The sequence below is a fragment of the Sminthopsis crassicaudata genome, chromosome 3, assembly GCF_048593235.1.
Source record: "Sminthopsis crassicaudata isolate SCR6 chromosome 3, ASM4859323v1, whole genome shotgun sequence".
In the NCBI taxonomy this organism is placed as follows: Eukaryota; Metazoa; Chordata; class Mammalia; order Dasyuromorphia; family Dasyuridae; genus Sminthopsis; species Sminthopsis crassicaudata.
Genome location: NC_133619.1, coordinates 302421428 through 302448152, shown reverse-complemented (window position 1 = coordinate 302448152; position 26725 = coordinate 302421428). Strand labels below are relative to the sequence as shown.

At 34.9% G+C, this 26725-nt stretch overlaps 2 protein-coding genes across 4 annotated transcripts in view; one reads left to right on the top strand and one right to left on the bottom strand.

The window, feature by feature from the left end:
• Positions 1–26725, bottom strand: part of CMSS1 (cms1 ribosomal small subunit homolog) — a 413202-nt gene that overhangs the window by 141580 nt on the left and 244897 nt on the right. The window lies entirely within an intron of this gene.
• Positions 26226–26725, top strand: part of FILIP1L (filamin A interacting protein 1 like) — a 241450-nt gene continuing 240950 nt past the window's right edge. For both annotated transcript variants that reach the window (XM_074301002.1, XM_074301003.1), the window contains exon 1: positions 26226–26360. The gene's annotated coding sequence lies outside the window, so the exon portion shown is untranslated. The remainder of the gene's footprint in view (positions 26361–26725) is intronic.

Below are 26725 nucleotides of genomic sequence, written 5' to 3'. Positions count from 1 at the left end.
ATTAAGGTTGCTTACATATTAAATGCTTACATATAATATCTCATTTGAATCTCACAGCTACTTTGTAAGGCAGATACTATAGATAATTTTGTCTCTCTTTGACAGAAAAGAAAACTGTTCAGTGAAGTTAAGTCACTTGCCCATGGTCTCAAAGACTTATCCTAGAGCATAAGGTCTGGGAAAAACCAAACAAACAATTTGAGAATTAAGAACTAAAAGGAAAATCACAGGTAGATACATAAATCTCTAGCAGTAGGGATGGATGACTGAGTTGCATATAACAAGCAAACTTCATCTAATGATATGCAAAATCCTTGAGAATGGGGGAGTTTTCATATTTGTTTGACTTCCTCATTTCCGAATCTAATACTTTAAAGTTTGCTTTACATATATTATATTACTGTTATTCACAAAAGAAGAAAAAAAAATCCCACAAGGCAGGTACTATTACTACCCTATTTTCAAATGAATTAACTGAAGCACAGAAGACAGTTTAATAGATTTACTTTGAGTAGTGCACACAGTGATTAAGCACAGGACTCAAATGGAAGTCTTCCTGACTTGGAAATCCAGCAGATGATCCAATAAGTGCTTGTGGGATAGAAATGAATTCATCTTACTGTAATGCTGTCATATACTATCTCAAAACCCAGGTTCTTAAAAGCTATATTAGTGGACTGAACGCAAGATTTGGAAAGTTCTAAAAAGCAGGAAAACTTTGAAAAGCTTTTTGGGGGAGGAAGCTGTGAAAAGTTCATATAGAATTATGGAGTGTATATATCTTATCAATTGAGTTAAGAGACGTTCATTGCCAAAAGGCTGGTTTTGGAGGATGATGTTTTTAGCCAATGACTCATAAAATTATTATTTTTTAGTTGAGACAGTTCTTGACCTCTTTTTTTGTTTGTTTCATGAATTCCTTTGGTAGCCTGATGAAATACATGGATTCCTTCTTAGAATAATTTAAATGCACAAAATAAAATATATAGGATTACAAAGGAAACTAATTATATTGAAATTTAGTTATAAAAATATTAGAAAAAAATCCAACAAATTCCTGGGCTCTAAGTTAAGAACCACTGAATGATTCTGGAGATATAATTAAGCTTTTAAAGAGAATTATTGTCTCTATTATTATAAGTCCATAAAATATGATCCCTAATATGATCCATTATTTTCTATAGCATTTTGCTAATTTATGGCACCCCAGCTAATGTGACATTCATAGAAGTCCTGCTGAGATGCTTCTTCCTGACATGAAAATAGCATGAGGTTCTTGAAGGTTGTGCTAATGAAGCACAAGAAAAGAAGGGCCAGAATGGGCTCAGAAACAGATTGTGTATGCCTAGTCTGAGAGCCAGTCTAGCTGAGTTCGCAGAGGCTCATCACCAAAAATCTGGCTGCCAGGTGATGACTCACTTTGGACATAGCACCTTATGAAGATGGTATGGAAGGCTTGTCTGTATCAGTAGAAGTGTGGTTATATGGTCATATGGTTAGATTCAAGGATCTTTTGAAATACTGATATAAGGTGAGATGAACTAGTATGGTAGCCAAGGGGATCAGAGGTGCAGGGGAAAGAAACCATGGTAAAGATGAACTGAAAGAACTCTGTGGTAGATCAAGAACTTTGAATCACTAAGAAGGTTAGCCCCCAGATAATGTGCAATGTTGGAGGGGATGTGGGAAAACAAGGACACTGACACATTGTTGGAATTGTGAATACATCCAGCCATTCTGGAGAGCAGTTTGGAACTATGCTCAAAAAGTTATCAAACTGTGCATACCCTTTGATCCAGCAGTGCTACTACTGGGCTTATATCCCAAAGAGATCTTAAAGAAGAGAAAGAGACCAGTATGTGCAAGAATGTTTGTGGCAGCCCTCTTTGTAGCGGCCAGAAACTGGAAACTGAGTGGATGCCCATCAATTGGAGATTGGCTGAATAAATTGTGGTATATGAATATTATGGAATATTATTGTTCAGTAAGAAATGACCAGCAGGATGATTTCAGAAAGATCTGGAGAGACTTACATGAACTGATGCTGAGTGAAATGAGCAGGAGCAGGAGATCATTATATACTTCAACAACAATACTATAGGACGATCAATTCTGATGGACGTGGCCATCTTTAACAATGAGATGAACCAAATCAGTTCCAATAGAGCAGGGAAAAAATTAGAACAAAAGGTTTGGCAATTGTCAATGTTGTAGAATTACCCATGCATATATCTGGTAAATAAAAACTACCAAAAAAAAAAAAAAAAAAAAGAAGGAGAAGGAGAAGGAGGAGAAAGAGAAGGAGAAGAAGAAAAGTAGGCCCCAAAAAGATGAGCTGGGTGAGAAGAGCAACTATTTCTTGTCCTTTGCCCTTCATTCTTGAGGAGGACTGATGACATCATGAAGGTGATATCCTGACTTGTGCATCAATCAAGTGAGGCAGAACTGCATTGAACTCAGCCCCCCCACCCCAGAAGAGTCACAGAAGTGGCAAGGCAAAGTCAAGATGACTGGTGATGGTCCAGGACAGAGTGGGCGACCTTGGCTTCTCTAAATTAAAGTCTTTCCTAGGACTTAGTTTGTATAAGGCAAAGCCCATGCAATGACTAAATGCTAAGTAAGAATAGATTCAGAAGATGCTACCATTGAGAACCAATCGTTAATGGGTAAAACTATTCAGAGAAGCCTGAAAACATAGTTGTCCCTACTGCCCAGATTTAGTTACCTTGAATTTTTTTTTCTTTTTAACTAAACATGTATGTGTGCGTGTGTCTGGCATGGGTGGGTAGAGAATGAGGATGGAACCAGAGATTTCATTAGGTAAAGGACTCTCCTAATTAAGAATTTCTACCAATATAGATCCACAACATAGCCTTAGAGAATTGCCTGAGGGAAATGAGAAGTTAATTAATTTGCCCAGGGACATAGAGTCAAAATTTTTCATAGGTGAAATTTGTACCTAGCTTTTCCTGATTCCATGGACCACTCAGTGCCTATTAATGAGATTGTTAATGCATTATTATCTACAAATATTCAAGACTGCAAAAAAAAAAAAAAGTGGGGGTATAAATGCCATAAACAAGAAGTTATTATGTTTTTAAAAAACAAATTCTATTCACATTATTTTTTTTTCAGGGACTATGTCAAAAATATTTTAGAAGCTCATTTATACGTTGAAAGAAGACATTGGATTAATACATTAACATGTAAAAGCTAAACTTAATTATTTAAATGAAGAAATAAAGTCCCCCTCATAAGTTGTTGTTTATTCTTCATTAGGACAGATGCTTTAAGACATTTTTTCTCCCAGTAGCAGTGGGTTATACTGAGACAATTACATTCTCATCTCATTCCTACTGTGATCAAATACACATAAATATGCACACACATATAAAGTACATATAAGCATATAAAACACATACCTACCCATATATGTGCGTGTGTGTATTTATGAATGAATGTATGAGGTTTTTCAGCATAAGACATTGTCCCCCATGGGGAAAGATTCCATAAGTCTGGATTTTAACCAACTTAGCTAATTCGAAACAGAGATTAGCAAAAGGCATATTCTCTGGTCTCAGGAGGCTAACACTGAAAGGCAGATAATATTTACATAGGCACATAAAGAGTTTAAGAACAAGAATTTTAGCAAGATGCATAACAATAGACAGAACATGTTAGCAATACCAAGAAATATGTGATATTTTAAAGCTGAGGAGAAAATGTAGACACACAAATCAGGACCATTAACAAAAAGATATTCCACAGTTCAAAAAGGATCCTTCTCCTGAGTATCAAGTACTGATTTCCCTACACCCCTACTGGCTCTTTTTCCCTAACGATGCAATGAGATTCTAAATTTGATGTGCTAAACTTTCAAAAGAGAGGCCAGAATTACAGAGCACATTTGCATCATGTTTTCCTTGAAGAAACATTCCATATTCTCAACTTTTCCTGCATAGAGATAGTAGTCATTTCTTAAATACCCACCTTTAGTCACTAGCTGTTTTTTCATGTCTGATGTGGTACTGTGTGTCAAATCACTCATTATTTTTCTGCTGGGCATATAACAACAGTTCACATTAATACAACGAGGGAGCAATACATTATAGTGAACAGAGGACCAGCCTTAGTGTCAGGACGATGTGGATTCAAGTCCCATCTCTGGCACAATACTGGCAGTGTAAAATCACAGCTTCTCTGATGCCTCTAGGCAACTAATTCCATAAACTGCAGAACAGTGTCTGTTGGTATCAGCAGGGGGAATTTTCTTTACCTCCAACTCTCTTTGTTGATGAAATTACAGATGTGGACAGAAAAAAGAAATCCCAAAATCAACAATAGCTAAAAATTCTGGGAATAGGCCTCATTCTTCCTCATTTTAGAGATAAGTAAGCTGACAAGCGTGGGATAAGAGGTAGGTCATATTAAGAGACTTGCTGGAAGCATAGAAGTAATAAGGGAACCAATTCTATGATTTCAAGTTCAAAGCACTTTACACTACCCCACTCAAGTTATGGTTTTCTGCCATGAAGTTTCCTACTGTTTCACAAAAAATGTGTAGCTGCCATGGTCAGTTACATGGCAGCACTATTAAGCTAGGTATAAGGAAACCACAGATTGCCTAGAATTGAGTGGAGAACAGAAAAGATTGTACAGTGCCTTATTTCTTGTTCTTCACATGTATCATCCATCTCGCTTTTGCACCCTATACTTGGGATACTTTCCCAATTGACCTTTGTCTTTTGGTAGTCAAGTGCCACCTCCTATATGGGACCTTTTCTTGGATGCCCATTCTCTCCAAAATACTACCTGACCTCTCTCCAGATATTACTATACAAATTTTGTATTTCCTTCTTAATAGAATGCAACCTTATTGACAAGAATTATCTCACTTTTATATTTATATCCTCAGTGCATAGTATGCGACAGATACTTTATAAATGCTTGTTAATTAATTAAACTAAAGCTAAACCCACATTTATGTTTGAAATTGACATCATTTGGAATGGCAATTGTGGAACTGAACCTAAATACACAAGCAGTAGTTCATTCAGCTGGTATTTCTTTCTGAGCAAAGGTTACTTAATTAAATGGAAACACAGCAGATGAACTAAAATTAAAAGGCAAAATGTTAGATCTGAATTTTGGCACTAATAAATGTTAACTATAAGCTATCTATTGTAACTTCTATAGGTATCTCAGTGTTGTTTTTGTTTGTCTCAAACTGTTAAAATGCTACTATTGGGTTATTTCTGCATGGAAGGTCCTTCTTCCTCCTTTCTCCTGCTCCTAAGCTCAGACCAAAGTCTCCTCTTCTCTTTGAGAACTCATCAGTGATCTCTTATCTCTTAATTGTTCAATTTGGCATTTATCATACACTTCCTGGTTAGCTATCTTTCTGTGTAGTATTTCCAAAGTTAGTTCATTCCGGACTGAGACACTCTCCTTTATACTACTGTGTGTCCTGTAACAATGTAAAAGACTCTCAAATTAAAGTATGAATCATAAAACAGTTAATTAATCAATAAGAATTTATTACGAGCCCACTTAGTGCACTGGGGACATAAGTACAAAGTTTGAAATAATTCTTACTTTTAAAATTTCAAAAATATGTTTCATGATTAAAGAAAATATGATTAATATGGAATTCTTCTGCAATGATGAGCCAGGAATTTCCTCGAAAATTCTTTAGAAAGGAATTTTATTGCCATAACTATCTTCTTTTTAAATAGGTGCTGCCAAAAAAGCAACTCAAAAACAACCAACAACAAACCAAAAAACCATATCTCCTCCTCTACAAAAGGGAACTGCATATTAAGGGGTCAGGAATAAGACAGGTTAAAAGTATAAACATGGGACCAAATAATTTAATGTTAAAAGGAATGTTTTTCAGAATTCTATAGGACTTTTTAGGATAAGATCAGTAACAAACAAGCACTTATTAAGTGCCTTTGTCTTAAACATTAAGTTTTAAGTGGCATTGTCTTAAGCAAGCAGTGGGACTTTGAAGACAAAAGAAATAGTATTTGTTTAAACAGAAGCAGCAGTATATAGAAATATATACAGAATGTATGAGGAGGGAGAGACAACTATAGGCATGGAAGTGTAGCATGGGCACCTGCCTGATCAATTGAAAGGCAGGAGGCAAAATATGGAGAGTAATGTACAAAGAATAGCGAGTAGATAGGGCCTTTATATCTTATGAATCCCACTGAAAGGGATATGATAGATCTGTTCTGAAAGACAAATACGACTCTCAAACTGGATCAAATAGACTATAAAGATGATGAAGAACAATGTGGGTACAGAAAAAAAATATTAGCAAGAATAAAGGGGGTGACCCTAAGGTCTCTAAGGGAATCTGTTGTAAAAGTAATCAGAGAGAAAAGGGAAGATGCAAAGGAACTGATTTTAGGGTGTGTTTAGCATTGGCTCTGAAGAAGCCCGGAGTTCAAATCCTATCTGTAAGACTTACTACAAATGTAACTATAGGCAAATGACTTAACCTCCCCAGATCGGATTTTTTTTCCTCAAGAGAGTTTCTTAGGGTCAATGCAACTCTAACTCTGTGATTCTACAAAGCTAATGAGGATCTACACATCTAGAACCAGAAGAGACTTAGGGGATTAATATGTCATCTCCAAGACCTTACCCTTCAGGTATTAAATTAGGAGTAAGGAAGAAAGGGCTGAACATGCCTACTTGGCAGTTCAACTTATGGGAGGTGAAGCCACAAATGCAAGATTGTGGAAAAGCTAAGCACATGCCACTGCTATATTTTATTTTATAAATAGGATGCAAGAGGAATTGCCATTTTTCATATTAAAAATAAAACAGCCAAAGCCAAGAGTAAAAACTGAAGACTTCTCTGTGGTCAAGATGATGCCATTTTCAAAAACTTCCCCTGTGATTTGGTTCCTCAAAGGAATTGGTGGGAGAACACTGTGCAGACTCTTTAGTGTATTCTGTGTGGCCACAGTAAAAAATAAGAGGAATGGGTGGAAGTTATATCAATTCCTTTTATATTTCCTTTATCACGATTTATGGGAGAATTTTCCTGCAAAGATTTCATTCAGCATTGTCTGTGTTCTTTCTAATTTTTAGCTGTACTTATTTTGACTGGATAAAAATTTTTATATTCCCAAAACTCCAAACTGTTCATTTTACCTTCTATGATCTGTTCTGTCCCTTGTTGGGTCAAGAACTCTTCCCTTATCCAAGGTTGTAAAAAGTAGCTCTCTTTCTGCTCCTCTGATCTGTTTATACTATCACCTTTTATATCTAGAGATATATTAGGGTGAGATAATGGCTTAAACCTTATTTCTGCAAGATCATTTTTCAACTTTCCCAGTAGTTTTGGTCTTTACCCCAGTAGCTTTAAATTCTTTGGATTTGTCAAACATTAGGCCACTATATTCAACTGCATTTAAATTTGAAAATAGATTGTTTCTCTGCTGACCTTTAACCTCACAGTACAATTAACAATTGTCCAAATTCATATTTAAATGATTAAACCTTTTCAAAAAAATATGATTCAATAAAAAAGATTTGAAAAGAAAAATAGTAACATACATATGTGTAATGGCAAAAGTTAATTTAATCATTGAAAACCCTGAGGCTAGTCAGGACAACTAAACATCATGGTTCTTAGTTGTGATCATGGAACTCAAGAGAATTATCACCCATCTGCTTAACACTGCTTTCTGTAGGCTGCTAATAAATTTGCAAAATGGCAGCAATGAGAGGAAGCTCAAGAATTAGTTGCCCCCTCTACTTAAATTACAAAGAATTTGTCCCCTTACCATGCACAATGGAGTGTAACAACAATCTTCCACTCTTGGTACACTAAGGACTACTGCCATGGTGGCCTTCTGTTTTAACTGGAGCCAGCTGCCTATGTCAGCAGCTTGCTTTGGTTAGCTGCAGCTGCAGGGGCTCTCCAGTTCAACAATCCTCCATCTTCCTCACCTCCCTTAAACTATCCCAAATGTTCTACTCAGCTAAGGACACCACTGGACTCCATAGGTAACTTGTGGTATAGGAAGTCATCTAGGTCATCATTTAAGAGATGTAGGCATTTGTTAATTATTTGTTAATAATTTGGATTAGTCCTGGTGCTATTTTTCTAGTATAATAATCTTGACTTTAAGCGTTTTTATTAAGTCACAGAATATATGACTTCTCTTTTTTTGCCAAATGGGAGTCAGCAGTAAAGAGGAATCAGCAAACTGTCAGAGGGGCCCACCACTGTGAGCGTGTGTGAGGAGAAGGAAAATGACACTGGGTCATACAGGGATGGCTGTTTAGGAAGCAGCCTAGAGCCATTGCTCTGGTTATGCTTATGCATCTGCTTTTTTACTTGTAGCTCTGCTTAACCCTCCTTCCAACTACTCTTAAGCTGTTAAAGGGTTAGGTCCTTTATTTTTTCCTAGTCTATGCTTATTTCAAAACACCCCACTTTGGAAACAGAGCATATAAGAATATATGTGTTGTATGACAAGGGTGGGTAATGTGTGCCCTCTAGCAGAGAAGATGGTTTTTCCTTTCTAGGTCATGACTTAAATATAACCATCACTCACGGGCCTTGTGGACATAAATATCTTTCCCCCCATTCTGCTTAATTTAACAAAGTGAGAGAAGTTCCAATAAAACAGTCATCATCAAAGGATCCTATACAATCAATGATTTGGGGGAAATTCTGGAATAATGCTGAACAATTCCAATTATGTACTATTCAGATCGTAAAACAATGGTTTGCAGTAGAATACTTATTTTCAGAAATACCAAAGTAGCAAGAAGTATTAAGCAATGCTTAGCATATATTTCTGTTTAGATCTCAATCAGAAAAATTTAAGTTTTCAAATAGTTTCAAAAGAGCTTCTGACCTTCTTGACACTTGTTTTCAGAGATTAATAGCAAGATATCAAGAAATGTTTTTTAAAGGAACAACTGGTATTTTAAATATATTTAACCAGGGAGATTGGAATTAACTAAGATGCACAAGTTTAGCATGAGGATGATTATTAATTCTATCCTATTTCACTTGTGATCTTATCAGTTTGCATGGATTCAGTCTTTATCAACATGATTCTTAGATCAATTTATCCAGCCCTAGTCTCTTGACCACCATCTCCAACTGCTGACTGGATATCTTCAACTGCATAATCCAGAAATATCTTGGGCATATTTAAAGACAGTAGGGAAGGAAAAAAAAGTTGAAAGGGAGAAGAAGTAGATTCAAGAGAGAAATAGGAAAATTAGGATATAATCTGTTGGAAACGAGAGGAAGTGATGAGATTGAGCACTGATGGAGAAGGGGCTAGCCTTGGCAAGGTGAAGGATCACCTCTTTGGGTAAGACTAGGGAAATGTGGAGTGAGCAAGAGATGATATCAAGTGTTCTGTTTTGAAAAGAATGGGAAATGAGAGTGCTCACATCAAATGCCTTCCTTCCCCCTCCGTCCCCCCAGTAAAGAGTCAAAGGGTGTGAAACATGAAGGAGTATGTAGATAGGATTGAGAATGCAAGAAATTTGAAATAGCTTCTATGGGGAATGATAAAGGGAATTAGTTAGGGAGAAAGAAATGGCCTGCCCTGTTTGTAGGGAGGGCCCAGTTGAGGTTGGATATCATGCAACTGGACCAATGACACTACTGACCATCCTAGCTGTTATTCTCCTTTATTATTTCAAATTATACTATATTACTTCCTAGGCATCTAGTTGGTGTAGTGGATAGAGTGCCAGGCCTGAAGACTGGAAAACTTATATTGCTGAGTTCAAATTTGGCTTCAGACACTTACTATCTGTGTGACCCTAGGCAAGTTACTTAACCCTATTTGCCTCAGTTTCCTCATCTTTAGAAGGAAATGGCAAATCACTCCAGTATCTTGCCAAGAAAACTCCAAAGTCAGACAAGACTAGAATGACAGATTAAATTTGTTATTCAGCATCAACATAACAAATTCCTTAAAAGCAGGATCTACCTTGTTTCCATCCTTGTATCCCCATTGCTTGCATGTGATATACACTTAAATGTTTTTTTGAATGGAAGTTTTGTTAGTGGAACATCTCATAAAATATTGAACTTGGAATCAGGAAGAGCTGAATTTTCATTCTGGTTCAGGTACTTATCACTTGTGAGACCCTGGGCAATTCATTTACTCACTCTGCCTCAGTTTTCTCGTCTATAAATTGGGGAAAATAATGCCACCTGATCCACAGGGTTATTGTAAGGGTTAATTAAGTTAACACAAGCAAAGCTCCTTGTGAACCTTCAAGTGTTTTTTATATATATGTTCTTCATCATCATGACTATTATTATTTAGAATCAGGACCACCAATAAAGAGATTCAGACAATGGGGTTATCATGGGGTCAATAGTCTTTGGTTAGGCTGTTCAGCTCACCCCCTTATCCTGATAGGTTTTGGGCATGTTTAAACACAGGCAGAAGCTACTATTAGATAGATAATCTCTGCCTGTGGTTAGTAGGGATTTCCAGTATGGGGACGATATGCTGAATGTCTCAGTGATGATGCTGGTAACTAGGCCTCTCTTTTAGAGAAGAATTTGTGGTAAAAGTTTCTATCAAGGTTTCTGTGAAAGTACAAATGGGATAGCACTCTGTGTTCTTGCAATGGCATTTAAAGGAATTTTGATTTTTCTCTTTAGAAAATGTTGGATTCAAATTTTACTTCTGGAACATTCTAGCAAACCATGTTACATCTCTGGTTCTGAGGGGAATGGATAATATTATTTCTAGGATACCTTCCAGGTCTAAATACTGTGATTCAAAATAAAAAAACCAAACAAATAAATTATAGCTGCAACTGATATAAGACTATCTCTGCAGGCAAAATCTGATTATATCTATAAGATTATCAGCATTCTTAGAAATTCTGGTTCTCTGAGGGACTGCTGGAGGGTAAATTATACATTCATGGCAAAATCACTATACCTTTCCTTGGAGGAAAATCATTCCATTTTTCTTTGGAACTTATTCCATGTTAGAAACCCTGTCTTCTGATTTTTTTCTTCTTTTATACAAAAATGTAAGACATAAAAAGTCCACAGCTAAATGGGAATATTGTGCCATATGGGAAACAGCTTTGTCATTGCTGTGGTAACTAAAACAAAACACCAGAGAGATTTACATGACCCAAAACATAAAATCCCCAAACAAGGCAAAATGGACACTGAAAATGCACCTTCATCTGAAGAGTAATGGACATTAAATGTGGTTTGGAATGCTTTGCTCAATTAGGGTGACACTTTTTAAGGTATCTTATTTTTTGGTCCCAAACTTTAAAATCTAATTATTTGTTACAAAGCATTTCCTGACTTTCCCTGCTACAACTTTGCTCAACATGTTGTTTTGTACCTCTCTTAGTGTAATTTTGGAATATCAATCAATTAGTAAAAATTTACTAAGCACCTATCATGTAGCAAGTACTGTGCTAAGTATTGGGGACACAAAGATAAAAGGGACAAATTGTCCCTGTTTCTAAGAGCTATAGTCTTCTGGGGGATGAGGGAGGGCAAACAACTATGTAAATCAAACTATATATAGTATAATTTTGAAATAAGCAAAGAGGAAAGAGGACAGCCAGGTGACACAGTGGGCTTGGAGTCAGGGAGACTCTTCGTGAGGTCAAATATGATCTGACATTTCCTAGTTATATGACTCTGGACAAGTCACATAATCTTGCTTGCCTCAGTTTCTTCATCTGTTAAAAAATCTGGAGAAGGAATGGCAAACAGCTCTAGTATCTTTGTCAAGAAAACCTCAAATGGTATCAACAAAGAGTTGGACATAACTGAAAAAAAATGAATGAAATACAACAAAAGGAGGGCATTTGATCAGGTTGGATTTGACTTGGCACCAAGGAAGTCAGGAGTCTCTAGAGATAAGGAGGAGCACTTAATGAATGCTTTGTGATATTGAAAAAGTTTCTGCTCTCAAGGAGCTTCCTTCTGCTCATAAGCCACCTCATACAGGAAGCCTCCCCTGATCTCTCTAGTGTAATCAGCATTCCTCAACCATTTTTCTTCTGTGGATTTCTTGTCTGCTCTCTTTTGATTAGCTGTAGATAGTATTGAGCTCTTGTAGTATCCTGAGTTTAATGTAATCAGAATAATAATTCTATAAAAAGCATAATCTGGGGGAAATGCTTACTTGGTGAACATATATGTCTGTTTTATTCTTATATTAAAAATTAGCATTAAACTGAAAAGTATAGACTTTTCTTTTTTTAATTATAAAACCCCACACATTGGACTTTGTAAAACCAGTGTTATCTTGAAATTATGGCAAATGACAGAGATAGAGACATGATAAGATTCCAGAACTCTAAGTTAAGAGAAAGGAAATAACAGAGTTGTTTGGGAAAGAAGAGAGTATGTATTCTACTTTATTTCCATTGTCCCTTGACTGCCATAAGGAGGCCCTTTCAAGATTATTGTGTCTAGTTGTTTTTTTGTTTTTTTTTAAACTTTGACATATAGTTTCTATGTAACATCATACAAAACTTATTCATTGTGTGCAAACAGACAAAAGCTTGGGGACAAAAAAACAGAACACATGGTACCTTTGTTGCAAGAGATCCTTTAGGAGATTTAAAACTGAGCTGTTGAAGCATAAAATAATCACCCTATTTCACCCTCATTATTTGGGCTGTCTTATACCCTCCCTCTAAAACCCAAATATATACAACTAATTTTATTTTCTAGTAAGGCAATTGTTGATTAATGAATCATCCTTCCTGTAATTTTTTTTTTTTATAGCCCTAGTTTGGCTAGATTCCCTGGCATTCTTGTAGAGGTATGTAATGGAAATTTTGACCTTATTCTCTTTGCTTTTTGTAACATCACAAAACACTGATATAACAGAGCTACAAAAAGTAGCTTGGGGAACGAAGCAATGCACGGAAAAGCTCAGTGTGGAAAGGAACAAAGACATACTAAATCATCTGAAAAGTAAATATTTAGCTCCATGACATGACCCTGCATTCATCGTCTATAGCAACTCATTTGTTACAGCTTAGGACGTCAGAGTTTTTCAAAAGCAGTTGTAAACTGGCCATAAAAAGTCACTTTCAAATTTAACTTGGCACATGTACCACTTTTTAGACCCCATAACTGGTTCCAAAATGGTGACTTAGGGCGAGGCAGATAGAAGAAAGGTGTTGTATGATGATTTTCCTTTTAGTTACATTCGAGTTGAAATAAACCTGGCAAACACCACTATGATCACATCTAACAGTCTCGGGAAAACATAAAAGGTTATATATGGTCAACTTTGGCAATTATGAGTCTTTCCTCAAATACTTTTGATGACTATTGTATTATTTTATAATATGGAGAGCCTTTAAGTTTAGAACTAATTTTATAGTAGGTTACAGAAAATGTGTTACAGACATTTCCTACATCCTGGTGATGATAATGCTCCCATCCTGATAGCAAATTTCTTCAAGATATATCCATACTTTAGGGACAGGTGATATAGCCAGCTAGACCCTGACTCAAGATTTCTCTCCTTGAGGCAAAATGTTCCTACAAAGCATACTAAATTCTTTGGCTATAACATGAACATAGTCCTAGAAGAATTCTGCATATAATTTTCTCCACACTTTCAAAGCTTATAGGTATAAGTGATCTTATTCAGTTGTGCAGTAGATATGTACTCAATGCTGCAAGAAGAAAACATGGAGTCTGCATGCCCAAGTTAGCACGGATTGTCTGTGTGCTTGTCATAATCATTTAACTGAAGGTTCTAGACTAATTCCATCTAATCATTCACTGGTTTATGGAATTAATATAGAGTGAAGGAATAAGACGGCACAGAATCAGAGATTAAACAAAATTCTGCTGTCTTTCTCAAGCTATAAGAGAAATGTGCACAGATGTTTCTTAATATTACCTAAGCTGCTTCTCGAGCCACTGTCACGTCTTTGCTCTTCCTTATTAAAATACCAATGTTATTAACTGGAACCATACATAGAAGCCTCTGGGGAAGAGTGCTTTAATATATCATTTATGGGTCTACTGAGAAGCAGACTTTATTAGAATAATGGTAAGAAAAAAGCCCAACATACAAATGGAGCAGCTAAATTTGAAAATCATGGGATATGTTTTGACAATGTTGAAAAAAGTCAATAAATAATGGCTTCTTTATTATATGATATCAGATTGTTAATTATTCACTGAAAGATTGGGTCTTAAGGTCTTATCTCTACAGGAAAGCTTACAGGTGTGTGTAGAGAAGGTGGGGTAAGAGGAGGAAATATCCCATTCATTTTGCCTAGAGTTCCACCTGCAGGTCTGTAAAATCCAGGTGGCTATATCACAAAAATTGTTAACTATAAAAGGACCATTGAAAAATGACTAATAAGTATTTTAATATCTTGTTTAAAGGTGATTTTGGCTAAAAATTTATCCTGTGATTAATCAGAATACTTAGCAAGACACTGAATAAATCTGTATTCTACTTGTTTCCAATTTCAATGAGTAGCCCTTAAAAATTCTATCTATAAAAAAAGCAGAACAAATGTATCTAGTTTCAAACAAATTGCAGCATTCTAATTTCTAAAAGTAATCTAAGCATATATGTAATTTTCTGTAATCTCTTGATCCAGAATCAGCATTATGCTTTTGAGTTTTCTGCTGTCACCACAGCAAGGATCTGCTCAATTACATCTCTGTATATATAGAGAAAATATAGAAATGAGAATAATAAAAAAATTAGGAAATATGAGAATAAGAAAACAAGAAAAAATTAAAAGTAGATAATATAGTGTTGGAAATCATCTTAATGACTGAATTTAGCTTCCTTCTTTAATCTAATTTATTTAGTGAAGTCCTCTGTGCAGAAATAGTCATTAATAAGTCAATAAGCATTTATTACAAATCTATCTGCCAGGTGGTGATAGGTTAGAATTTGGATGTAAAGAGAAAAATACAATAGTATCTAACTTCAAAGAGTTTATTGTCTAATAGGGGAAACATGTTAAACATATAAGTAAATACAAAGTAATTCAGATGGGGTATTAATATCTGTAGGTAGTAGGTAAAGTCTCCTATAGGATGTAGCTAAGACCGCACTGGAACAATGATGTCAAATTTTGCAGTCTGAGGCTTTTTAAAAGCAAGACCCTTTACTAACAGAAGTTTGTTGTACTTAAAAGAACGCTAGAGGAAAATTTAATTACCCTTAGATCATGTCAAGATGCACAACAGCAAAATCTACTTGTGCCCAGTTCGTCCATGGAGCAGAACCAATGCTGATTGATCAGTTGAAAGGATTCTTAGATGAGTTTGTGGTTGTAGTTTAGAAAACAATGGGAATTCTGTTAGGAATCCAGAAGCTGAGTAAGGGATAGCTTGTCAAATACTAGAGAGCCATTCTATAGATTTCCTTCTTCAAAACAGTCGTTACAAAAAAGACTTTATCCCATCTATAGATGGGATGTTCATTGTATTCCTTTTGAAAACTGAACATAACTCACTTTAGAGTAAAGAGGAAAAAATGCTAATCTTGGAATAAGAAAGATCTGGATCTAATTGGTGACTCAGATACTTGCTGTGTAATCAGTTTTCTTTTCTGTATAAAGAAAATACCAATATTCCAATATCTATCTTATGGGGTTGCATATGAACAGATATAAATGTACACACAAAGTATTTTGCTATCCTTAAAGCAATGTAAAGATAGCAACTATTTTTAATGAAGGGCTATACTTGTAAGATTTATATAAGTAAGCAATATAAAAGTTAAAGTGAATTTTTAAATATTAATTAGATATTTATGGGGACAGAACACAGGATAAAGGCCAGAAACAAACAAATAAAAGCACCAGGTGCCATTTCTTTATGCATTTTGGCTAGAGGTGTGCTAAATATGTTAACCATTCAGGTACATGATTACCTGCACTCATGAACTTTTGGCACTGAAAACAAACATTAAACTTTGCTGTCTTGGATAACAAGAAAATAAAATTGTAAAGGTGAGTCTCAGGCATCCCAGGCATTCCATTCTTCAAGGATGCCTTTCTGTTTGTCTCCCTGCCTATCTGTCTATCTATACACATTTATGTAAGATATATTTTTGAAAAAGAATTTATAAATTAAAAAAATCTCAGTTCAATCTTTCATAGTGAACTCAACCAAATGAGTAGTAATTATGTTATATTCCCAATTTCATTAATTCCTTTTATAGGAAAAATGCTACAAAAATATTTTTATCTAGAAATAAGAATTACTTAAACCTCGAAATCTATTCTTAGTCTCAGTTTATTTAAGCTTTAATTTCTTATCTCAATGTCCTTTTTATATTTAGAGCTAACAAGAAATATTTGAATGACTAGCACAATGTGAGCTCCTTTCCAAATTCATAGAATCACTGCTTTTATTTTCTTATACTTTTAGCACACACAAAGATCAAAGAGAAAAACCTCCTTAAAATGTACACAATATTATTAAAGTTTTCTGGTGCTAAAAGGTACATAAGATAAGACAATGATGGAAATGGAAGGGACTTCAGAATTGATCTAATCTAAAGGTTCTCAACTTTGAGACCATCAACTTGTTTTAAAATATTTTGATAACTTTATTTCAATATGTTTCCTTCATAATTTTAGGATTTTAATGTTTTATTCAATAAAAAATTTAGTCTGAGAAAATGTACATAGGCTTCACCAATTTGCCAAAGGTGTTAATAATTTAGAAAATATTAAGAAGTTTTGATCTAGCCCAACCTGCTCATTTTACAGATAAAGAGATTTCAGTCCCAGGGATACATAATTACTTGTAAATCATACACATACTGACAGGGTCGAGATTCCATTTTTTAATGGCAAAAATCATGAAGAAATAAATAAGAGAGAAAAGAAGCATAAAGGTTATCTAGCCTCAGAATAATCCAGTATTGTTATTATTCTTCAGTCATTTTAGTCATGTCTGATTTTTCATGATCCCATTTGAGGGTTTTTTGGCAATGATACTTAAGTGTCTTGCCATTTCCTTCTCAGCTCATTTTCTAGATGAGGAAACTTAGGTAAACAAGCTTAAATGACTTGCCCTGGGTCTTTTAGCTAGTGTCTAAGGTCAAATTGAACCCAGAATGATGAGTCTTCCTGACTCCACTACTGAAACTTTAGCCACTTAACTGCTTCAATCCAACATTAATCCTGCTTTGCCATTACAAAATAAGATTTCTATGAGAGGTCACTAATTTCCTGATTGATATTTGCAGAATAACAAAATCTAAAAGCTGGACAAACAGATGGAGATCTAGTCTAACTCATACCTATCTGCATGAGAAAAATCTGTATATAACATACCCAGATGGTCATCCATGATTTACTAGATTTCTAGTGAAGAATTCTGAACTTGCCAAGACAGGTCATCGAACTCTTGGATAGTTCAGATTGTTCACATCAAGTTTAAGCTTGTTTCTCCTCAATTTCTATCCATTGCTTCTAAATGTTACCTTCTGGGATCAAATAGAACAAATGTATTCTCCCTTGCCCAAGATAGCCTTTCAAACTTAATGACACTTATCATGTCTTCTTTTCACCAAGCTAAATGTCCCCAAGTTTCTTCAAATGTTCTTTCTATAGGATGACCTGAGGGTCCTTCATTACCCTGTTTACTCTTCTACGAATGCTTTTCAGGTCCTCTGTGCTCTGTTTACAATGTGGAATTTGCAAAGGATAAAGGCTAGAAACAAGCAAATAGATGTGGCTTGATTAGGTCCGAGTGTCAGGACAATATACTTCTCCATAAAGCCCAGATGAACATGCTGTGTCACGCTTATATTGAGTCCATAGATCAGGAACCACATTCCTCCCAATAGATGTTTATCTAGCTGTGCTTTCCCTTCTTATGATTACTTCCAAGTTTTTGATGGTCAAATCAAATAAGCATGAGTGATGAAAAGCTATTTTCAAATTATTTTAGCCTATCTGTCCATAAGGGGTAGCTAGCAGATAGTGTAGTAGATAGAATGCTGGACCTGGAATCAGGGAGACTCATCATCTCGAATTTAAATTTGATCTCATACACTAGCAGTGTGATCCTGGACAAGTCATTTAACCTGTTTGCCTCTGTTTCCTCATTCAAAAATGACCTGGAGAAGGAACCATTTCAGTATTTCTGCCAAGAAAACCCCAAATGAAGAGACAGAATTGAAAACAAATGAACAAAAACAACAACCAGTTGAAGAAAATATTTCAAGGGCAACAACACCACACTTAAAGCATTTTTTACATGATTTTACATGATGCCCCAAGTCCTCCAACGTTTGCATGCTCACATTCTTACATATTGAATCAAATCCTTGAAGGTGTGGATAAAGTTATCTGTACCCATCAACATATGTATGAAGAATGAAAGAGAGAGGAGACAGTTTAATCTTCAGCTAAAATATTTTAAATGAGCTAAAGACATTTTTACTGCATTGTCAATATATTTGGTTATTGTTATTTTTTAAGCATTAAAATTTTGCTTTCTATTGCTATTACTTTGCAATAAAGTTGAATCAAAATACGTTTTTCTTATCTTTTGCTATTATATTACATTAGCAAACAGATGACAAACTTATTTTTAAAAATTTCATTACAATATTCTATTGGGCTGGAACCAATGACCATATTTTGTATATAGTTACAATTTTGAAAAGTGTAAATTTGAATAATGTGACCATTTAAATAATGCAAAGGATTATAAGAAATCCCTTGCATTATTAGTGCAATAATGAATTATTGGTACCTAGTGGTACTCTCTTAAAATCCTTCAACTATTTTGGCTTTAAAGTCTGTATTAGTCATTTTTTTCTTGTCCTATTCAGTCCAAATATCATTCTTACTGGCAGGAAAAATGGTAACAAAATAAGATCTGAATAGTTCTCTTATCATAATCTTATGTACTTTGCATTGGTTTTGTCTTTGGTTTTCCTTTTTTCTCCAGGATAATTAAAAAAAATAAATATGACACACTTTATTGCTTGTTTTCCTCCAACTTCAGCTGATTCTGAATTTTAGTGATGCTGACATGATTTTTTATAGGACTATGTGTATTAATCCTATTACCGTCTCTTAATTTCTATCCTCAGTATATCACTTTCAGAAAATCAAAGCAGGTCAATGCATTTCTAGCCACATTAGTCTCTTTAGGTAACTCCTTTTCTTCCTTTTCAGAACTGCTGACCCTTCTGTCTTTAGAACTTTAAACTTGAGGTCCTTCCCTTCCTTTTGGGCTGACTTCTCTTACAGAATTTTAGTCCATGGAATCTTACTTATCCTTTCTATGTACCACTGGAAATCTGATCTTCAAAACTTGAGGATGTGCTTGGATTCTACAATATGCTAAGCGGGAATGGGGTTAGAATGGTCACTTCCTCTCTTATAACCATTTTATCCTTATTAGAAGAATCAGATCCAAAAGAACAGTTCCCCATTCTCATTGTTTTTTTCATCTTTTGAAAGATGAAATGATCTTTAGAGCTGAACCCAAATCCATAGAATAGTGAGTTATGTTATATACCACTGGCTTCAGTCTCAAAGGCTGTTCCCCCTTTTCTCCAGCTCATTATCTGAAATCTCATCATTATAAGTAAATGATTCAGCACTAATACTCAAATATTTGCTCAGCATCTCTTTGAATGGAGGATGGATCAATAAACTTCCAAAATCTCTCTTTACAGTGGGCTCAGCTAATTGATTGGGTATCACCTAGCATCTGCCTTCTCTTTTCAATTTTTTGTAGTCTTCTTCCATGAAACTGTAATCCCACTGAGGGCAGAGAGTGTTTTTCTTCTTTCTTATTTATATCTTCAGAACTTAGCACAGTGCCTGCACATAGTAGATATTTAATAAATATCTAATGATTATTAATATTAACTATTAGATAGAGTAGAGAGTCTCAGGTTTGTTTGTTTGTTTTTTTTTTAAAGGTAAATGATCAAAAGACCACATAAGACATATGTTGATGCTTATTTCTATATATTTTCAAGTAAATAGAGTAAAATTCTGCAAATTTGTTTCTCTACTTCTTTCTGAATATAGATTTAAATCATTTGTCTACAAAACTGAGAATTCTAATAGTTTACTTTGCAAATCATCATTGCCATAACTTGCTAAAAATAAAAAGAATTTGAAATGAAATAAATTTGGATGTTCTATTTAATCAAGTATCTCAAATTAACTCTTTAAAGCAACAAAGCAAGGGAAATAGATTTTGCCTAAAAAATTAATTATTGGTTAACAAACAAACAAATAAAAACCAAAGCTTTTGTTTCAGGGATAATTTTTTTTTCTTCAAGTGCATAAAACTCATAGCCAAAACACTAAGATTAGGGCTGACGTAGAAAATCACAGAACTAAAAGTTCTGAGAGAGAGATATTATATTGAAAAAAAAAAAAAAGAGGAAAAAATATATATACTACATAATGACATGAGAATGTAAACTGTCCAAGGTCAGCTACTTACTGGAAATGTTTGGATCCCAAAGGAATTTTTCAACCCCCTCCTCCCTTAAGCAAACTGCATGCTGAAGTTCTTTATCAACATTCTTTTAAGAAAGTCTATTTTGGATTATGAGGGTTTATCTTCTATAAATCTTGAGCTCACTACTATACTTAAATAGTAGACATTTTCTGTCAAAACCTAAAAAATAAGCATCTCTTTGAGTTTTTACTGATAAGGAAATCAACTTAAGTGACCAATAACCATCATTTCAGAAAAGATTATGATGCTATCATATTAGTGTCCTCTAATATTCAAGCAACTTTGGGAAGGCTTTCTGAGATATACACACTAATTGGTAACTTTAACCAAGAATCATTCAAAAGGTTTTTTCCTTGAGGTAATGTGAAAAAGCGTAAGCATCATTTCCATTTTGGATAGAGCACCTTGCAATATGCTAACATGATGCAGTTCACATGTAAACAAACATGAGTCAATCAGCCATCTTATTGTGCCTCTGAACCTATGTTTGACCAAATAGCAGAGCAGTGTATTTGTATGCTTTTTGTTTCCTGGAGTTTGTTGGGCAATGGATGCTTGGGGAGGGTGGGATGGGAGAGTGGCAGTGGGATTCTACAAAAAACAAAGGGACACAAAGTAGAACAGCACATTATCACTCAAAAAGTATTTGTCTGCATAATTTCCATCATCGAAACCTGCAAATTTCAAGAGTGGATTATGGAAATGTATTTGTTTTTCCGTAGTGTGATAATGGATTATTAATTTAAACAAAATAAATGTGGTGGAGTGAATAGGAGCAAACTGAGGTCCTTGAAGCATATATCCATACAGCATGTCTGGCTGTGGTTTTAAAGAAATCTGGATTAAATAACATGATTCATATGTGAAAAGGCTGGCTATAAACGGAATTTAGTACTGCTCACTCATAAAACAGCCAGTTTTTGCTCTGAATATTAAGGAAAAATGAAATTATTTCCTCTGAGATCAACATGTTGGGTGTTTTGCCTTTAAGATTCTAAAATAAAACTTGTGGAAAGAAGACTTGAGTTTCAGGGGGTAGAAAAGTAGTGCCCCATAATATTCTCCAACTCCCAATCAGTTTCATCAAAATATGACCTGTTAGGAAAAAAAAGGGGTTACCTTTTGAAAGCATTAAAAATAGACTCTGCTAAGTGAGAACCCTCACATTTTCCTGTCTTTGGAAGGACCATTTGAAAAAGACCTGAATACTGGCTTTCCCAGTTACTGGTAAGAGTTAACAGTCAAGAAGCGTAGAGGCAATGAATGGATTTTTGTGAGCCAATTAAATACAGAGACTAAGTTAAGGAGTTGGGGCACTGAAGAAAATGTTTACTGTGAAGGCTTGACAATGTCATGAACATTAGTCCTGCCCTTCAGTAAGACAACAGTGAACTCCATGAGCCATAACATACAAAGGGGACGTGGGAATGAGAAGCTGGAAGCTCTCCACAGCTGCTGCTGCTACATCCATGGGCTTCTCATTGGCTGTTGCTTGAGGGGTGGGACAGAGAGGAAGAATTCTTTGGGGGCAAGTTCAGACAGTGAATAGTTCAAGGATACTATAGTCTGCTTGGAAACGGACTGATGTGAAAAGACACATACACTCATAGAATGTAGCTGTTAAAAGGTGGGATTGATTCTATCAGCTTGCCAAAGCAAGGCACGTTCTCCACATAGAAGGCACAGCATTTGATCTTTTCCAATTATGATGTGAATAGGGATTTTATTGTCCATTCCTTGGGAAGGGATGATCTGATTTTCCAAAACTATAAGACTATTAAAGTTATAAAGCTGAAGACTATTATGCAGCAAACACATGATAAAAATAATTCAGTTACTGAGCTATATTATAATTGAAGGTTTTCCCCAGTTTTCTCTTTAATGCTATAATTTGTCTTTTTTGGGGGGGTATAAAAATGTTACTTTCATCTAAGAAAATCATCATGGAGATAAGAATTTCTTTATAAAAGGAATAGAAATTGCAAGTATCAAAATTAGAAGTTGAGAAGGTTTTTCTACACTTTTGGAATTTTCATTTAATGATTCTGATGAAATGTGAATTCCTTCATTACAGGCTTTTTGTGGTGAGAGATTTTTTAAAAATTTGGCAATTTCTAGGAAGCAGCTAGGTGGCACAGTAGATAGAGCACCAGCCCTGAATTCAGGAGGACCCGAGTTAAAATCTGATCTCAGACACGTAACACTCCCTGGCTGTGTGACCCTGGGCAAGTCACTTAACCCCAGCCTCCCCCCCCCCCCAAAAAAAAGGCAATTTCTGATGTTTACCTTTTGCTAATAAAGAAATGATTCTTAGCTATCATCTACCTTTTAAAAGTTTCATAAAAATTAGAGAGAGACTAAATTTTTTTCCTAGTAAAATAGAGGAGTTAATTAAGAAGAAAGGAACTATTATGTTGCCTGTTGGTCCAGGAATTCTAATATCAGGTTATTTGCTTTTTACCTAGGGCTCCCTATAATTCATCTCTCCCCTCCTCCCTTTTAAGATAAATGTCAAGGGACCATGTAAACAATTGTGGTGGCTAGGTTACTATGGGAATGATAAATGAAATATTGCAATGCATATGTGCATTCACAGAAGGAAAATGACTTGGCATTTTATCCTGTCTTGGTCAATCTTGTTTGTAAGTCTGTGGTACTTTATATTCCTTGTTTGTATGTACTCATAAGATTTATGAAATTATTGAACGTTATGACAGGGAAACCAGAAGAACACCAATCTTGTTCCAAAGAATGCTGTATGTGACTGAAAACATATCATTGGGTTTACATACTGAACAATATTTTATTAGTAAAGGAAGCTCATGCTACTAATAACAGTATCTTTTTTTTTTTAAAGATAAAGAATGGCAGGCTACTGGAATTTTCATTTTTATAAATGTTCTAACCACTTAAAGGAGAGACTAATGGAAAGAAAAAACATTTTAGTATTCTTTTTATTAGACCTCCTTGATAATTACCCTTGATAGACCCCTTTTCATGCAGCTTCAGTACTAGAGAGAATAAAATTTCAAGTTAAATCTTTACTTTTAAGTAAAGTTACTTTACTTCTTGATCTTTACTTAAGTGATTAAAAGAAAACATATATTTGATATAGTGGTAAATGTGTTAGATGGGGAAATAAGGAACCTAGATTCTAGTCCTTTCCCTAGTTAATTCTGCAATTCTGGACAAGTCATTTAATATTTCAGAGCCTTGGCTTCTTCTTGTTGGAAAGTGGAGGATGGAGGGAAAAGAAGGAAATCATCCATCAGGCACTGGTTGGATTAAATAGACTTTGAGATCTCACCCAAATCTGAGATTCTGTTAAATTATGGGATCAAATAAGGTCACTTCTAAGTCTCCCTCTCCAAAATACAATGACAATTAAGCCATTTCTTTCCCTCTCCTCTTCTCTCCCTGCCGTCCCCCACCCCATACACAACCACAAATATACACATCTAAAATGGATTAGAGATGGACTAAGAGGAATAAGAGAATTTTTACCAGGGCTATGTAAGAAAAGATGGAGAATTGTCAATTTTAGCTATAGTGTAGTTTCCAAATTCATTTCAGGCCTAGTGTAATAAATCACATAGCCTAATTTCCAATGGAGAAGCATGTAGCTCTTTTCACATGAGTCTCAATCACTCATTCTCTAGAAATAACAGGCTTAGCATAATTCATATATTTCATGCTTTAAGTTTTGTGTTTGAAAATGCTGATCTCTTAAAAAAAACAAACAAACAAACAAAAAAACACCACCTTGTAAAAGAATCTCAGCAACCATCTGGTTCAAAAATAACTAAAACCACTTCTCAAAGCAGCCTAGATCAGATATGGATAACTTTAGGAAGTTTTTCTGAACATCAAGCCTAATTTGATTCCTCCCAACTTTCACCTTCCTCCTAGTTCTTCCCTAATTCCTCTTCAGTATAACAGTATAACTCCTCCTTTTGAACATCCCCCTTCCTGGTCCATCCTACCCCCACCTTTTCTTCTTAGGGTATACATCCCCCTTCCTCTACTTATACTTCTCTTATACATGAACCCCTTTGGGACTCTTGTGAAGCTTATGGAGCTGTTTACAGAATATTTTTAAATGTACAAAATAAAACATATAAGAAGGTAGAAAAGAACCAAGAACTCAAAACTAGGTGACCTTTGGTTTATAACTTCCTTCACTAAAAAAATAATGTGATCTTGAACAAATCTTTTTATCTTTTTCAAGGCTCCATTTATTTTTCCCCACATGTAAAGTAAGGAATTAAATAGATGATCTCTAAGGTTTTTTCCAATTCTAAAACACTAATTTTGCATTATATAACTTATGGCAATTTATGTTTTTAAAGTTAAAACTGGATCATAATTATAAGAAAAAAAATGTCACTCCCTCCAGCCCGTATTACTTATGCCAGCCTAAACAATTAATTTTCAAACTGAATGAATATGATGTAGAAGGCACTATGGTAGCATATCTAAGGGCCTTATTATGAGGAAAAAGACTGTCAGAGATTATTATTCTAAGACATCCAGATGTCAATGTGGCTCTTAAAATATGAATTCTAGAAGCAGCCATTTGTTAACAGCATAGAGTACTCTAAAAATTTGTGATATGAAAATGCTTCAGCTTACAGTTTATTTGGCAAAGCTCTTGCAATTTAAAGTAATTGTGAAAAATTTTTATTGTACTTATCCCCTTAAATCAAAGGATCTTCCCCATTTTATAGAGAATTTGTTAGTAAACTGGTCAGTGTTTTTGATCTGAGTTTAAAGGATAATTCCTGGAATAGTTTTCTTAACCAGACATGTTGAAAACACCAGATCGGACATAAGGACTTCAAGGAAGAATGCAGGAACCTTCTTTTCTATTTTAAATCAGTATTGATTTATTCTCAATGAAACAATTTAAAATAAGAACATGAAATTAAAGAACTTAAAGTTTATTAATGGCTTTCCAGATTAACAATCTTGTAAAGAGAGAATTCAGATTACTATCTTATAATCTTAGAAGAAAAAGTAGGTTTTGATAAATTATCAAAAATAATTTGATAAATTTGATAAGTTAAGGTGTTTTTCACGGATGTACAGGTTGTGAATATCAAGGATGGGATTTTAATCTAGTTATTTTGACTCTAAATCTAGGGCTCTTCCCAATATACCAGTCACTTTCCAGTGATGTCCAGTTCTTTGTGACCTTATTTGAACTATATTGGTAAAGATATTGGAGTGATTTGTCATTTCCTTCTCCAGCTCATTTTTCAGATGAGGAACCTGACATGCTTAGGGTCACATAACTGTCTGAGGATAGATCTGAATTCAGGAAGATGAATCTTTTTGATTCTATACTCTTTCTACTGTGTCACCTAGCAGCCCACAGTTACTTCTCTAAAAACAGATCATTTCCACAACTACAGAAAAATGGTATCCAACTTTAATAAGAATTCTTTATAATTAATAATGTTTTATTTTGAGATATTTTCATATTAATTTGAAGCTCTACTATGCAAACAACAAGCATTTATTAAGGATCCATTGTGTGTCACTGTGTTGAGTACTGGGATACAAAACAAAAATGAAACTTATGAATGGAAGGGGTGGAGGTGGGATTTAATAATTCTGCTGGTAAGTTTTTACAGCAAATTAAAACTATCAGAAGCCAGAGTTGTCACAAAATGGTGTCTTAGAAACAAAACCAAACTTCTCCCACGCCCATCCACACACACCCAGGGAGTAATGCACCAGGAAGGGCAAATCTCTCCTGAATATAGACTCAGGACGGTTGATATTTCTGAACTTTGTACTCAGAGATGAGTGAGTGGATGGAGAAACAAGCAAGGAACATGGACCAAGCAACCAGGTAATGAAACTGTTCTAATTCTGTATGTTAAGCCACCATGTGATTCTGGGCAAGTCTTCTTGGCTCTGATTTTATTCATGAGAAAGGAAAAATAAACAGAATTCTGCTTAATACACTTTCTTTAAGAGGATTAAAAAACTGCTCAGGTGGTAATGTCTTTACAGACATTTTATAAAGCTTAATGTTCTTTTAAAGACAAGGACTACATAAACAGGTCCTTCCTTGAACACAATCATTATACTATTTTCCCCTCTTTACTCTCCACTTACCACCCACTGGACAAAGCTTCCAGAACTACAACAGGAGAAAGAGGGCCACAAATATTAGACTTTAAAAAAATTTAAAGGAAAAAAAAATTTTTAAAC